General features: G+C 43.9%; 1 long non-coding RNA gene across 1 annotated transcript; it reads right to left on the reverse strand.

Annotated features, from left to right (window-relative positions):
* Positions 1–1,489: 1,489 nt before the first annotated feature.
* LOC106048322 (uncharacterized) lies at positions 1,490–14,019 on the reverse strand. Its single transcript, XR_010826251.1, has 5 exons — positions 12,923–14,019; positions 11,590–11,754; positions 7,285–10,917; positions 3,057–3,109; positions 1,490–1,530 (listed from the first exon to the last, which is right to left on the reverse strand). It is a non-coding gene; the product is annotated as an uncharacterized lncRNA (long non-coding RNA).
* Positions 14,020–14,366: the final 347 nt, after the last annotated feature.

The raw sequence follows: 14,366 nt of genomic DNA on the forward strand, positions 1-14,366 counted from the left end.
TGATCTGATGGCGTCGTAAATGTTGGTTAAGGAAAAGGTGCACTGTATGATCAGGGCAAAAGTGTTTCTCTGGACTTCAGCTGTAACAGTCTGGATCAATTCGTTTCCTTTAATCTATTACCCCTCCGTCCTTCTTCTTCTCACCCCAAAACAGAAGGATATTTAATGTGAAGGGCAAAGAGATTTCTAGCAATGATAAATCATCGCGAGTCGTTCCTGAAGTATATAGGGATGTAAGTCTGTATTAGCAGGCTAATAATAACATTGGGATGTGTTAATAGCCACCTGAAACCAAGGATAAAATTTATTACGCAGCTCTCTCTCTATGATATTGTGTGTGCATGTGCGTACATGACTCCCGATGTCCGCATCTATACAAAACGTATGTATGAAATTGCTATCAGAGGTGTTTTACTGATACAGGAAGATCATAGAGACGCTTGAATACCGACACCCAAACTGTTAGATTTTCGTTTATTCCTATAAGCGGTGCTTTTCCATGAGTATGTGCCCTGCAGCGTGATGGAAGGACACATTTCCCCATGTTCAGAACCAGAGATCCTCTAACAGAGGCGCTATTAAGAAGCTGTTCATTTTAATTAAAATAATAAAAATAAAAATCAAGGGGATCAGGATGATGGGCAAGAAGAGCCGGAGCCTAATGCCGGAGGTCAGATTTATTTTTAATTTTTGCACCAATCAAAGTAGGAAGAGCACCCCAGCCAGAGCAAAATTCTCTCTGTTCTTGAGAAAAAGATCCAGTCTCCAGTCTCCAGCCAAGGTGAGGTTTGAGGACTGGTTGGGGAGCCCTTTCCAGCCCCTGGTCTAAGATCTTGCAAAGACCTCCGTGAGTAAATGTGACCAGGTGAGTACTCCCCACTGGCTTGCAAACTTTCTTCTCCTTTTCGCGGGAGTAAATCCAAAGTAACTCCACTTCATACCCTTTGCGTTTAAACTAGTAAAAGCAGAGGAATTCTTGCCAGTGAACAGAGTGGGGCAGGACCGCTGCTTTTCTCCAGTGTTCATCTCAGAAAAGACGGTTGTGTAGAGCGACGGGTGGAATTCCTGCTTTTTCCAACTTTTCTATCGTATTTGTTCTTCTCTTTAACTTCTTCATGACTTAGGGAGTTTTTAAATTTCAAGGTCGCGTGTTATCAGACACGAAATGCGAGCTGATTGCCCATGTTGTCATATTTCTCGGCTCTATTGCTTTTCAGTGTTTGTTAATTTGTTTGTTTTTAATCAACACATTTTACAACAGATTCGGAGGGATTCTGAAAATGTTATGAGAGCTTGGAAAAGGAAAAGGCTGATTTAAGTGTGTTGTGGAGATTAAACTCTCTTGGCTCATGGAAAAGTGTTTATACAACTGATGGATAAACAGCCGTGTTGTTATCAGTGTGTTGAATAAGTTTAGACAAAAATATTGAACGTTAATTGAAGCAAAACACCTGTTCTCTGTCTGCTAGATAGATTGGCTATGTCTTACCTGTAGTAAATATATTCTTGTAAAAAATCCTGGTGCGCCTCCTATAAATAATGATGAACTGTGTCAGCATGTGAGTATATAATTTTCTGTAGTATATAAATTCAAACCGAAAAGACTCTTATGAGTATGGCTGTGAGGCAGAAACTAAGGGCTTTCAGATCCCTAGTGGATGGAAACCTCACAAGAAGATCTGCAAAATCCATTTGCTTTTGGTCCTCTGGAGGTTTCCGTTTGTTCAGTAGTTTATTTTTTATGCATATCCCCATAGCTCATCTCTTTGCAGCCTTTTCTGAATGGGGCTTAAGGCAAGCTACCATTTTATTCCAGATCTGCCCGCTTACAGAGACCAAGTCGTGTGGTGCTGTCTGTTTCGGTGGTGTTACGTAGACATTTATACTTTAAAGCCCGAAATAGAGCCCATCAGAAATTGCATGAAAAGCTCTTTTGTTTGCAAAAAAACTTAGAGAAGGAAGAGCCAAAGAGAAAGTGACCTCCGAGCAGAATCTAAAAGTCAGCTGCAGGGATGAATCTTTGAGCAAGAGGATACAGGATATGAGTTTTGCTCGTTTTGCATCGTAGCTGACTTAATTTTAGATATGCGATTGTTGAGAGTTAGTAAAGGGAAGTGGGACTGGAAATAGTTACTAAAAAAGTCTGAAGTGGAAACTTTTTCCTGCTTTCAGAATAAGCACCAAGTGTATTTGGCTGTGAGGAGAAATTTGAAGTATTGTCAGCTTGCAATGGAAAGCCAAAGGCTTCTGAACTCAGATGCTGCTTATAAATAATCTTTATTGTTTGTAGAGAGAAGGAATAATTTCCAAATAGTGCTTCCCTTTGAAATACACAGCTGCAAAAATTCATCCTTAACAAACAGCTCTTTGGCTTGCCATTGCTAAGCTGAAAACTACCAAATATAAAATACATTCAAAATATGCAGATTTTAAGTCTGTTCAGCTGCCATTGTTTACTGATGTATAAGTTTTGGCATAATAAATATATATATATATATATAAGATAATTTATTTCTTGCCTGAAATATATTTAGGCACTTTTTAAAGACTGTTGTTCTCATTAATGAGAACTGGCACCTTCTTCCAGATATTTTTGCCTCTTTATCACTGATATGAAGAAGGAGGAGGAGACTGGGGGCTGCAGAGCTTTCTCCTGCACTGAAGACAGGACAGAACTAGGGGGGTTCTATTAGAATCTTAAGACTCAGAGGCCAACGTGTCATCAGTGTGTAACGTGCGTTACTTTCGGCAGTGCTTTCACTATGCTTTTCAGTTTAGTTTTTGAAGTCGATAAGGATAAGCTAGAGAGGATAAAAGCTGAGCGTGAACTTCATGGCTATAGAGAGTCTGGAGACCAGATTCAGAGGTTACCCAGCTTTCAAAGGGATGAGCGTTTATTTTAGGCCATAAAAACATTCAGTAATAATAATATTAATAATAATAACAACAACAACCTTTTAAAGCCAGGAAACATAAATAAAAACTCAGCATAAAGCAAATAATTTATGTATGATACTTTTACATGGGTCTAAGAGAAATAAACTTTAGTCACATACCCTTCCAAACTCACGAGAGTGCAACAAAAAATCTCTCTTGAAGAGTAAAACCTCTGAAAAAAAAAAAAAAAAAGTGAAATAAGTTTCTGTAGCCTAAAAGCAGAAAGATCTACCTTTGCCATTTCCTGTGCAGGCTCTCAGTTTGAATGCTGCCGTCTGTTAAAAATCCGTAAAGGGAGCGTGTGTGTGCGGGGGGGGGGCGTCGAGGGGGGGGGGGGAGGAATTCCTTGTCTGAAGAGAAGCAAAAACAAGTTACACATGTTGGAAATTTTCCAAGAACCAAAAGTACACTCTGGCTAAAACACCATTTCAAATGAGGTTTGTAATCTCAGCAGTTAATAAAGCATTTAGATCCCCTGTAAAGCAAAAGCGTATGTGCATTTGAAACGGCATTTGAAACGGGAAGGTGGAGGAAAGTTAAAATAAAGTTTGATTGTTGTTCGGGAACCCACTTTCTGGCTACTAGACTAATTCCCCCCCGCCTCCCTCATTGAAATAATATTCAACCCCCATAAAATAGCTGGACGCCTGCCTCGCTCCTGCTGCCGCAGGTTTTACACCCCGGGAGCTGCTGGTGCAACTGCTGCTCATTCCCCTTCCCTGAGACCGGGATCTACTTTGGGGTCACCACGATATAACTGGAGCCCCCCGAAAAATCTTCCAAACCGCATTCATCTGGAAGGAAGGGAAGTAACAGCCCATCGGGGTGAGATATCTGCCGCTCCTACCCCAGGCGGGGGAGGAGGGTGTGAAAGTAGAAGTACAGGTACAAGAACTAAGTACTCATGGAAGAGTTCCAGTAAAATCCGTACCTTGAGCCTCAGGAAAATAAAAGGTGGAGCTTCTTATAGATAGGCTCTTTTCACTACAGTTTTGCCCCTAATTAAAACTCATCCTGAGTCGGGTAATATCAGACAGACTGGACCTTGGCAGGAGAGCAACTTGGGGGAAATTTGTTACATTAACCACAGTTGCTCGTTGTCTCTTAGAGCAGAAGTGCGTACCATGTCTCAAAAGAGACAATTAATACGCGGAGGATTTTTTAGCTATCCCCACACAGCTCCTTCTCCAGGTAAGGTCATTCTTATCTTTCTAATTCGGAAAAGAGAAACAAACCGCTCCAGAGGTAGCCGTGCCTGTGGGACAAGCGGGACCAGCCTATCTCACCCTCCTCTCCCTAGTCCTTTCCCAAAGCCTGGGGAAATGAGTCCCAGTTCCCGATTTCAGGCAGTAATACAGACCCCCCTGGGCCTGATTCTGGTCTGTCCCAGCTCTGTGTCCCCATTCTCCTCCCTGGCCCTTGCTTCCTGTATTTACGTGGGTAGGAGGGAGATCAAAATCAGAAGCCCAGACATTTACAAGGCAGGTTAGTGGTTGCCTGTGGGGACATTATTACCGAATAGTTTATGATTAACTTTCCCAGATTGTCCTTTTCCGTTTAAGGGCTTTGAGTCAGGGCACAAGTAGCACGTTGTTTCCAAGGAAGGAGTCACAGGGCTGGTGAATTAGGTAGAAAACTCCGAGCTATTTTACGCTGTTTGACTTTCCCTCTCCTCCCCTTGGAGTGGCTGTTTGTTTAATAGGAGAGATAGGCAATATGCGCGCTACAATCACCAGCTTCGGGAATAAGCACACACCGGACTACAACCTATACAATTTTTTGTTTGTTTGTTTTCGTTGTGTTTTAACACTCCGAATGGGGAAAAAAAAAAAAAAAGAGAGAAAAAAAAATTCCCAAGTAATCCATCGGCCACGGAATGTAGCAGCAGATGGTGGTTTAGATCCTGGATACCGTTTCAGAGTTTAATTCTTCAAACCTCGAAGGGACATGCAGTCGCAAGCTTATTTAGCCGTGGCCTAGACCATGCTAAACTTGTTTTTATGGATATTTTAAACACCAATGCAGGGAAAATTGCTTCCACGAGCTGAGTAGTAACACACACACCACTCTACGAGCTTCCAGTTTGTAGAAAGTAGATGGGTCCAAAAGGAATGGGTAGACTTCAACCACACAAGCTGACACATAAAGCTCTCTGCGCTCCCTCTTTCTCACATTCACACTGATTTTGTTTGTTTGCTCGTTCGTTTGGAATAAAATACAATAAAATTAGCGTATTCCCACATACAACACTTTGAAATACGGGAGAAGGATGTGGAAAAAGTGTCTGTGGACATTTCTGATACCATCTGAACCCTTTCATTAAGTGAACTTCGCAGGCGTGCTTCTAGCTTAAGTCTAAAGATGGTGCATTTGGGGCCCGGAGATGAGCTTTCAGAGCGCTGAGCGCTCAGCTGTGTGCAGCTGACACGCGCCTGTGCACGGGTGCACGCCTACAGACTGCGCCTTTATACACTTAGTCTCTGAAGACGTAGGCATGTTTCCTACGAGATGCAGGAGCTCCTCAGAGACCAAATATGACAATGAATTCGATATCCAACAAGTATGGCTAAGTCGGGTGTTTTTACCTCAATAGGAGAAGCCATAGAGACCTGCTCGCTGTCCTGATACCTATAGCATTGCCAGTGAAATGACAAATGTGAAGCCCTGCGGAGATGTGCAGCGGGGCCTTTAATAAACTTATCTTGTCAACTGGGACAATTAAACTCATCAACTGGTCACAGTTCTTCGGCGTTCCCTAATCCCACATTTTACCCTTTACACAGTGGTGTAGATCACAGCTACTAAAATAAGAAGCACTAAAATTACTTTACAACTCTGTGTATATTTTACGTATTTTGTATGTATACGTTTTATTCGACGGCCACACGTCATTGCACAGAGAGGCTTGATAACACAAGACTGCTTGCTTCTGAGGAGAGGGATTTGGGCCTCTGAGCGGCGCCGCAGCCTAGTTAGACCTTTAGTAAGCTCTTTATTATTTGGGCCATGACTGCGCTGTCCCGCAAAAGGTCCCCGAAACGGGGATTCAAACAAAGAAACTAGCACCCCTGCCCGGCGGTGCCCGGTGCTGGGGCCCGGCAGCGGCGTGGTCTGCACCAGGGGCGGGGGGCGGCGGCTCCGCGCCCGGGGCCGCTGCGGTCCGGTCCGGGACGGGGCGATAAGGCCGGCCCCCGCCCTGCACGGCTGCCCTCAGCAAACACACCGAGGAGGATAACTGGAGTAAATCAGGTAGTTCGATGTTCTTGTGTTTAAAACTAAAAGCCCAACAACATGAAACTACCTAATTCACAGAGCAGTTCTAGTTCATTCTTGGGTCAAAGGCTAAAATTACCAAGAAAGGCGCCTGGGCGGCCATTTTGTTTGACATCATCTGCAATCTGAACTTTTATAATAGAAAACAGTTGCTAGGAAACAAAAGCAACAAAAGGATCTTTTCAAAGACGAAATAAAACCCCTACGATTTCACGAAATAACTATTCAAATGATTTCCTATGTACAGTGTCTACAGCAGATCCCTCCTGCAGGACTTTACAAATAGTTTACAAATAGACCAGAGGAAACAGTAAAATGCTATTGACTTTGAGAAACAAGCGATTATCGAGGCTATAAAAAAAAGACTAAAAATTCCCAAAGTTCTTCCCTCACCTCCTTTGGAAATCTACTTTAGAGGATCCTTTCCGATTTCAAGCTGATTCATCAAGACTTCATATTAAAACACTATTATGATAATATTATTATTTTTTAATCTAAAAGCATTAACGTTTGGAAAACTTTCCACAGGGAAGAAAATGAAGTCAAAGCCGTGAGTTCCGGAATAATAATAATAATAATAATAATAATAATAATAATAATAATAATAATAATAATAATAATAATGCTATTAATTCATATTCTCATCCCATGAATGCATGTATAAGGTGATTCATTTAAAGAAAAAAGAAGCCAAGGACATATAAATCAAGTAAAACGAGAAAAAGCGTCATTGAGACTATTTTATAGGTGCAAATAACAACTCCGAGAAACTTAATTTGTTCTTTCCTCCCTCCGACGTGCACCATGTGCTGGAAGAACAAGTTATAGAGTAATGACTTGGTGGTGATAGAAAGAAGAATTAAAGCCAAGGAGAGGAGATAGAAGGCGTGCAGGCCCCGAGGGCCTTGCTGAGCTCCGAGCAACCTCCGCGGTGGAATTTTGGCAGAAATAACAAAAGTTTTCGTTCGGCAAAAATGGAACAAACATCCCCAGATTATCAGGTTAGGTCCCTTCGTGTCACAAACACATACACACACACTTATTTAAATATATAAAATAAAGTCAAAGTCTTACCTTGTAAAATCGTGTTTTGTCCTCAAGTGAATTAAATAACTAAACGGAAGACAATAAGACAGCCGTCCCGAAAGTGCATGTTTAGTGAAGTTTAAAAGTTCATTGAAGAAGCAAATTCACCGAGTTCAAGAGATACACGCAGGAGCCAGAAACTTGTCTATAACTTAACTTCATTTCATTTGAAAAGCCTTTAAAAGACTGGATAGGACGGTATATAAATCTATTGTACCGGAAATACAATAAAACTTAGCCATGTTGTTGAACTTCAAACAGTTTACACCACATCGGGCGGGGAGCAGAAAGACAGGGCAGAATGAGAAAACAAACAAACAAGCCCACAAAGAACAACCACCCCCAGGAAAAACAAACAAACAAACAAACAAACATTTAAAAGATAATAGAAAGGGGAAAAAAAGTCTTCTGGGCGAGAATGTTGTGCAGCTTGGGTTTTTACTTTTATGTTGTTAGGTTAGAGGTCTCTAAATGCTCGAGGGGAGAAAAGATCGTCTGATTCCGTGTCTTCGTAAAGGGTACAGCTTGAAATGAATATAGATTTTTCTGTTACTTCACAAATCATCGTTTTTCTCTTTCTCACCATTCTGGTACACAAATATACACAGGTTCAAGTTTTAATCAAACTTGTGGAGGGAATGCATTTTAAGTTTACTCTTAAAGTTCAGTTATATTTACATATTAATTTAGGAACCTATAGTACTACGTTCCTGTGGTCTGTAGATATGATGTTTCCAGGGATGTATACGTACAGTCTAGTATACTTACATGTATCACATCTACAATATGTTTACAATTTGTTGAATATTTTCTATTTCCTGCAAAGATGATTTAAAAACCTCACTAGGACACATTGCTGCACTTTTTATGCCAATAGAATCTGTAAACCAAAAGTTGTAGTCACACTTGAACTCGTACTACTAAAAGCTCTACTAAAAGCTCTTTCTTTCAGACAAATCAAGCAGGAGGAATGTATATATATAACAGAGCTTTCACTGTTGCAACTTGAAAAGGAAATGAAGCCCTCCCCCAGCTGCAAATGGAAAACATAAATAAGGAAAGCCACTCAAGTTAAACATGAAAAACAAAACTGCATGTGCCATTTAATTTCACGATTATGTTTAAAATAAATAACAATTGGTTTAAAAAAATGGAAGGAAGAAAAAGGAAAAAATCTAAGTAGGTGATGTATTAGCTTTAATTCTTTGGCTGGAATAATATTTTAAGGTAATGAGATCTTTTTTCCCCTTCTGGACGATGCTAAAGTTTAAAAGACATTTTAAATTTAGACGTCAGCGGCAAGTTAGAGCTCTTAGACAGTAAATGGATGTCTTAGCTATAAGATAACTTCTGCTTGTCAGGGGAATAAGTGCTAAAATAATTAATAGGCTGGAATAGGGGGATTTCAAGTGTTTGCATGAGCATATATCAGTAAATATATATATATGTGTACATATCCATTACACACACATACACCGTTACATGATAGAAAAATCTATTAAAGATTATCTAAGTGAAATGGCACTGAATCTCAAGATATCATTAAGGGATTCTTTGTGACTTACTTAGGTGCTCACAAAACAGTATTTTTATTAAAATGAGGTTATAGTAGCTGTTTTTTCACAGTTTCTATTCATCAGCATTAGCCTTTGGGGGTATTTGGTGTCTGCTCCTTAGGAATCATACAGATATTCCCAAGAAGAGCATGTTACAAACGGGAGGAGCTTGTCGCAGTTACAGGAAAAAGATTAAAAAATTGGCCTTAATCCCTCCTTCTGTCCTCCCTCTCCACCTCACTGGACTGCATGTGAATGGGAAACAGCTCGGTGTGGGCTCTTTCTCTCTTTCTTCTAGCTATCCATTGGACCAAAAGATACAAAGCAATGCGAGGAAAACTGCACTGTGATATTTCTTAACTACCCATTGAAAAAAAAAAAAAAAGAGAGAGAGAGAGAGAGAGATAATGCTTGAATCATTATAACTCCAGTAAAAAGCATAAACCATAAGCAATAAATAATAATTATTAAAAAGTTATCTCCCGTCCGCTGACTGAGGCTGTATTTAACCACTTGTCCACGGCAGAAACTGGCCGGGACTGGCGGCCACCCTCGCTGGGAGTTTCGCCGCTCCTGGCGGCAGCGGAGCCGGCGCCTCGGTGGCCTCGGGGCGGCGCTCGCTGGCCGGGATCAGCCCGAGAGCCGCGCTGCCCCCGGCCCCGCCGCCCTCCGCGCCAGCCAGCTGCCAGCTAGAGGTGCAGCCTTTGTTTCCTCTGACAAATAGAACACAAACGTTTTCACTTTATTTCTTCTTTCTTTTTTTACTTCCTTCCCTCCCTCCCTCCCTTTCTCTCTCTCTCTGCGGAAGAAAGGAAAAGCAAAGAGGTAAAGAGAGAAAAGATTTTTTGGGATAAAAATTAGTCATTCTGCCTTAAGGAAGGCTGCATTAAAGTCGTTTCTCTGAAGCCCACTCCCCGCGGCATGTTCCCAGGTGGGGGCAGAAGCCACCTGGGAGCCAGGTTTACGCCGGTAATTCCGGGGCGGGGTGGGAGTGCGCGGGGCATCCAGGGTGCCACGGCCTCTAGCCAAGGTGACCGGCAGGGAGCCAACGGCGAGGAGCTGGTACGAGGAGTGCAGCGATCCTCCCTCCACCACCCTGCGGCGGCCCCGTGATGTCGAGGGGACAGAAGTCCTGGGTCCTGCTCCGAAGTGAGGTGCGAGACTGAGCCGTGGGCCGCCTAAAACACGGCCAAAAACTGCACCAGAGCAGCTCTGTTTGTGCGGTTCTCCTCGCCGGGGTACGCGGGCTCAGCAATCTGCTCCGATGGGGAGAAGTCAAGTCCCGAGGGCGGCACCTCCCCGGATGCTTGCTGCGGAAAACTTTCCCTCCGGGCAAGGGAGACACGAGGTGGGGTGAAGTGGGAGCCCCTCGGCCCGACCGCCGGCCCTCCCCGTCGGGACTGGGCTGGAGGTTTTGCTTTTTCGTTCTGTTTTTTCCCCTCCCGATATCGGTGTGAGTGGCCGTCCAGGCTCTTCCTGAGATCAAGGAGAGACGGAGACCCTGATTTTATAGACTAAACCCTCAATCAGACGGAGTCATTAGTCCAGGAAAACAACAACAACAACAAAAACAAGGACTGGCTCAGGCGTGCCCCTGCAGTGCCCCGGGAGCGCCTTCCCCTCTGTCTCTCGGCACCCACTTCCTGTGGAATTAAGGAAAGCAAACTATGCAAAGTCCGGGAAATAAAAGCAGAATCCGGGCAAGATAATGTCCCCTTCACTGCTGGAAAACTCCAATTAATAGGAACAAAAAGATAGAGTGAGCTCGGTCACACCTATCTCAATAACTTTCTTTTCAGGGCGAACTGGAATTGTAGGCTGTGTAGAGAAGCAAAACGATAACACATCTCATCAGCGAGCAAAGACGTAAGCATTTTCCCCAAATTCTCGAACTTAATTTAGGGTGTCTGGAGATGCCGAAGCTGCCTTTGCAGGTTCACGGTTGAACTCGGCCCCATTCCAGGTGTTCTGCCCCCGCCGCGGATTCACAGCCCGGCCCGGCTGCAGGGTCCCGGACCCAAAACGGCATCGTTACCCTGGGACGGGGAACGGCAGGGGTGCTTCACTTTAAAAAAATAATAATTTTATTAGTGTCCACAGATACGGCAAACCTTCTAAGTTAATCAAATGAGACCTTAATTCACAATAGAAGCTATGGGCGGAGTGGTTAAGGGCAGAACCCCAATAAGTAATCTAGCAGCAGGTACAAGAGTCAGAAACTTTACGCTGGCTGTCAACACATAAAATATTTTGAACAAGCCTAGAGTCAGATACGAAACCTATCGGTAAAGCGAATTTAATTTTCTGACATCAAACCTCTCGCTTTACCAAGTTCTTGTTGGTCCAACAATTCATGCGATAATTTATTTAAAAAAATATTCCCATTTTTTAATTGCTATATGTCGGGGTATTTAGAATTATGTTTAATTATGCTTATTTATGTTTTAAAAATTAAAGAGCAACCTTGATAAAAAATATCTAGAAAGGAACAACAGAAATATATCCAGCACTGGGTGCTCCCTTCAATAAAATACTGCACTTCTTCCTATTCTATCCATTTGTTATGAAATGTAATTAAGCCCGGTTACCTTCAATTATTTACGTAAGCCCTCTGTCCCGGAGACTTAAAGAGATTTCTTCTCTGGTTTCCAACATTGTTATTAGAAATCCGTAAAGCAGGGAAGGGACAGAAAATTAAATTTAAAGGTACCTCATTGCGGCACAACTGCTTTCCTACCTCTACATCGCTGCGGACGGACACAAGTTTATGCACACGGAGAGAAATACATGGCAGCATAGAAGGCTGAGTCCTCCTCAGCAAGTGGACTTGGCAATCTTGTCGAAACGAACTTTAAATTTCAAGTCTAGCAAGTAGCCTTCCCTCCCATCCAAACGCTAGGCTCTAAGAATCATCAGAGGAAAAAAAAAAAAAAGTGGAAGGAGAAAGGACAACGGTGAAAATAGAAGAGTCATGCGAAGAAGCTGTGGGTTGCATTACTGTTATTATATTTTAACTAGGTAGGCACTAGGCGAGGCAACCACTAATTTGGGGGATTTATTCCAGAAGATTTTCCCAGCCTTGCACCAAGTGCGATTTCTCTGCGGTGTGCTTGGAGCTGCGACGCGGTTGCCTTTCATTTACAATCCGTTCCCCGAGTCGATGGCGCAGGTTAGTGGTTTTAGCCATATACATAAACAAATAAATTGTGCTGATGATGAAGAGTCGGAACCGTGACAAATAATAGTCAAAACTCCCAACAGAGAAACAGACGCGTGGAGAAGGGGGATTACAAACAAAGCAGTTTTGCGTCTGATCTTTGTTTTAAAAGAGAGCCTGAACTTTTAGAAGACGGAGAATTGATTTATCATTAAAAACAAAGAAAAGGGAAAATAAGCAAACGGGCTGCTCGCCCGTCCAGAGAGCCGTGTAACAGTTTTCTATCCGGACTTCTGTAGTTGATGAGGAGGATAAAGTATTCTCGGGAATCTACGTGTGGGAAAGTGTAAAAAGACCAACACGTTACGAAAAACACATCCCTCCCCAGTCTCCCGGAGAGGTCGAATCCAGCAATGACTTACCTGTTCAATTATTTTACTCTGTGCCTTCTCTTTTTACTTTTTTTTTTTTAAAGTGTCCCCCCCGCCTCCCCGGAAAAAACAAAACAAAACAAAAACATATACGGGGAATGAATAAATAAAGGCAGCCCCTCTCCTTCGCAGAGGCATCCTTCCACCACTTGTTACAACCTAGCAAACCTTCCCCAGCTCCTGCTATTTTTAAAAATTTTTTATTTTTTTCAGTTCTTTCCTAGAGACTCCTTCTGGTTGAACGTGAGTCTGGGTTGTGAGCGAGGGTGCTGTAAATTAATTTTTAACTAAAAGGCCATTGTGTTAACGAAGGTAAAAAAAAGCACTCTCCCTCCCCCTGTTTAGCAGTCTAGACGAAACCATTCTAGTCTGACGGCAAACTGCCGGCTTTGCCTGTTCATCGTTAATTCCTGATTGTTTGCCTTCGTCCGCTATAAAACCTAGGGAGGGGAGTTTAATTTTTATTTATTAGTTCTACCCACCTTGGATTTCTTGTGATGTTTTAGCATCTTTAGACCTGTCTAAAGATGGAGCTTCCTGCCGCAAAAGGACATCTTCTTTTTTACTTTCCCCGGTCCACAATCAGGGTCCAGCACAACGGGCACCTCAAAATCCCCACTTGCAGCGTGCGACCCAGCGGGTGCGAAGCCACCTTCCCAAAGACAGCCGCCTGCAGCTGGGGAACGTGCTCAAGCAGCTCCTGGGAACCTGCGGGCTCGGTGGGGAAAGCACGGTGCGGGGAACCACAGTCCCGGCTGATTTGCACCCCAAGGAAGGGGCAAGGGGAGGAACACACGCACACGCACACACACACGAACACGCACACACAAACACACACACACACGCGCACACACACCCCTCTTTGCAATGAGGAGCCTTGAGCGGAGGGTAGAATGCAGAGGAGGAAGACGCAGCTGCCAGCACGGCTAGGGGAGCGGGCTCTGGCTTTGCAAAAAGGTATTTTAGGATAAAGTGGAGGGAAGAAGGGGGCAAGTCTCTGGCGATTGACTTATCTGTTAAAAAATGCGTGTGCAAGAGGCTTCCGGAGGGCTCACCAATCCGAGGCGGACGAGACTGCTAAGACCATCCCCTGGTGTCAATTTTAATGGGAAACTTCACTGGTTTGCAGGGGGTGGATATGTATTTTTTAATTTGAGGACATGCGGCCGCAGCTAACGCCGACTTTCCTTTCGCTCCTCCCCACTCACTCGATTCCGACGCAGCTTGCTGACACCTCTATTTCCAGCCTCCCCATTTTTGGGGTGGTGGCTATTCTGAGAAAGGTCTTGCGGAGATGAAGCGGAAGCCTGTGGTTGTGCCAAAGCACAAAAACCTATCCTGAAAAACAGAGAGGAGAAAAAGTCCTTTTGCGAAAGTTGACCCCCAGCTGAGTGCACTCAACGCGGCGTTTGCAAGCCGGCCTCGAAGCTTTTGCCGTAGAGGAGGGCTCAGCTCGGTCCCCACAGGCTCAAAGGACAAATCCTCACCTCCCTGCAGTGTACTTTGCTTGCAGGCTGCACACATCTACGTGCGGTGGAGGAGGGAGAGGGGAATATTGAATATTAAATATTAAATGCAAAAAGACCGTAGCACTCTCAGGGAAGGAAAGATCACCTAGCCTCCGGGCTGGGGCTTCTCCCTCCCTTCTTGTGGCACGGGGCACCCGAAGGCCGGGAGACGCCGGGAAGAGTCCCCCCGCCCCACCTCACCCTTCCCAAACCGCGCCGCTCGCGGAAAAATCGCGGCCCGCGGCTCTGCACGGACACGGGGGGGGGGTGGGGGAACAGCCCTCGCCCCTGTTCTCCCGCCTGTGCCCTACATGCTACGACTTAGCCTTTTTTTTTTTTTTTTTTTTTTTTCTCTCCCCTTTCGGCAGGAATTCAGGGTCTTGGTGGGTGTCTGGATGAGGACCCTAAGCCTTCCTAG

Source organism: Anser cygnoides, chromosome 22, assembly GCF_040182565.1.
Source record: "Anser cygnoides isolate HZ-2024a breed goose chromosome 22, Taihu_goose_T2T_genome, whole genome shotgun sequence".
Taxonomy (NCBI): Eukaryota; Metazoa; Chordata; class Aves; order Anseriformes; family Anatidae; genus Anser; species Anser cygnoides.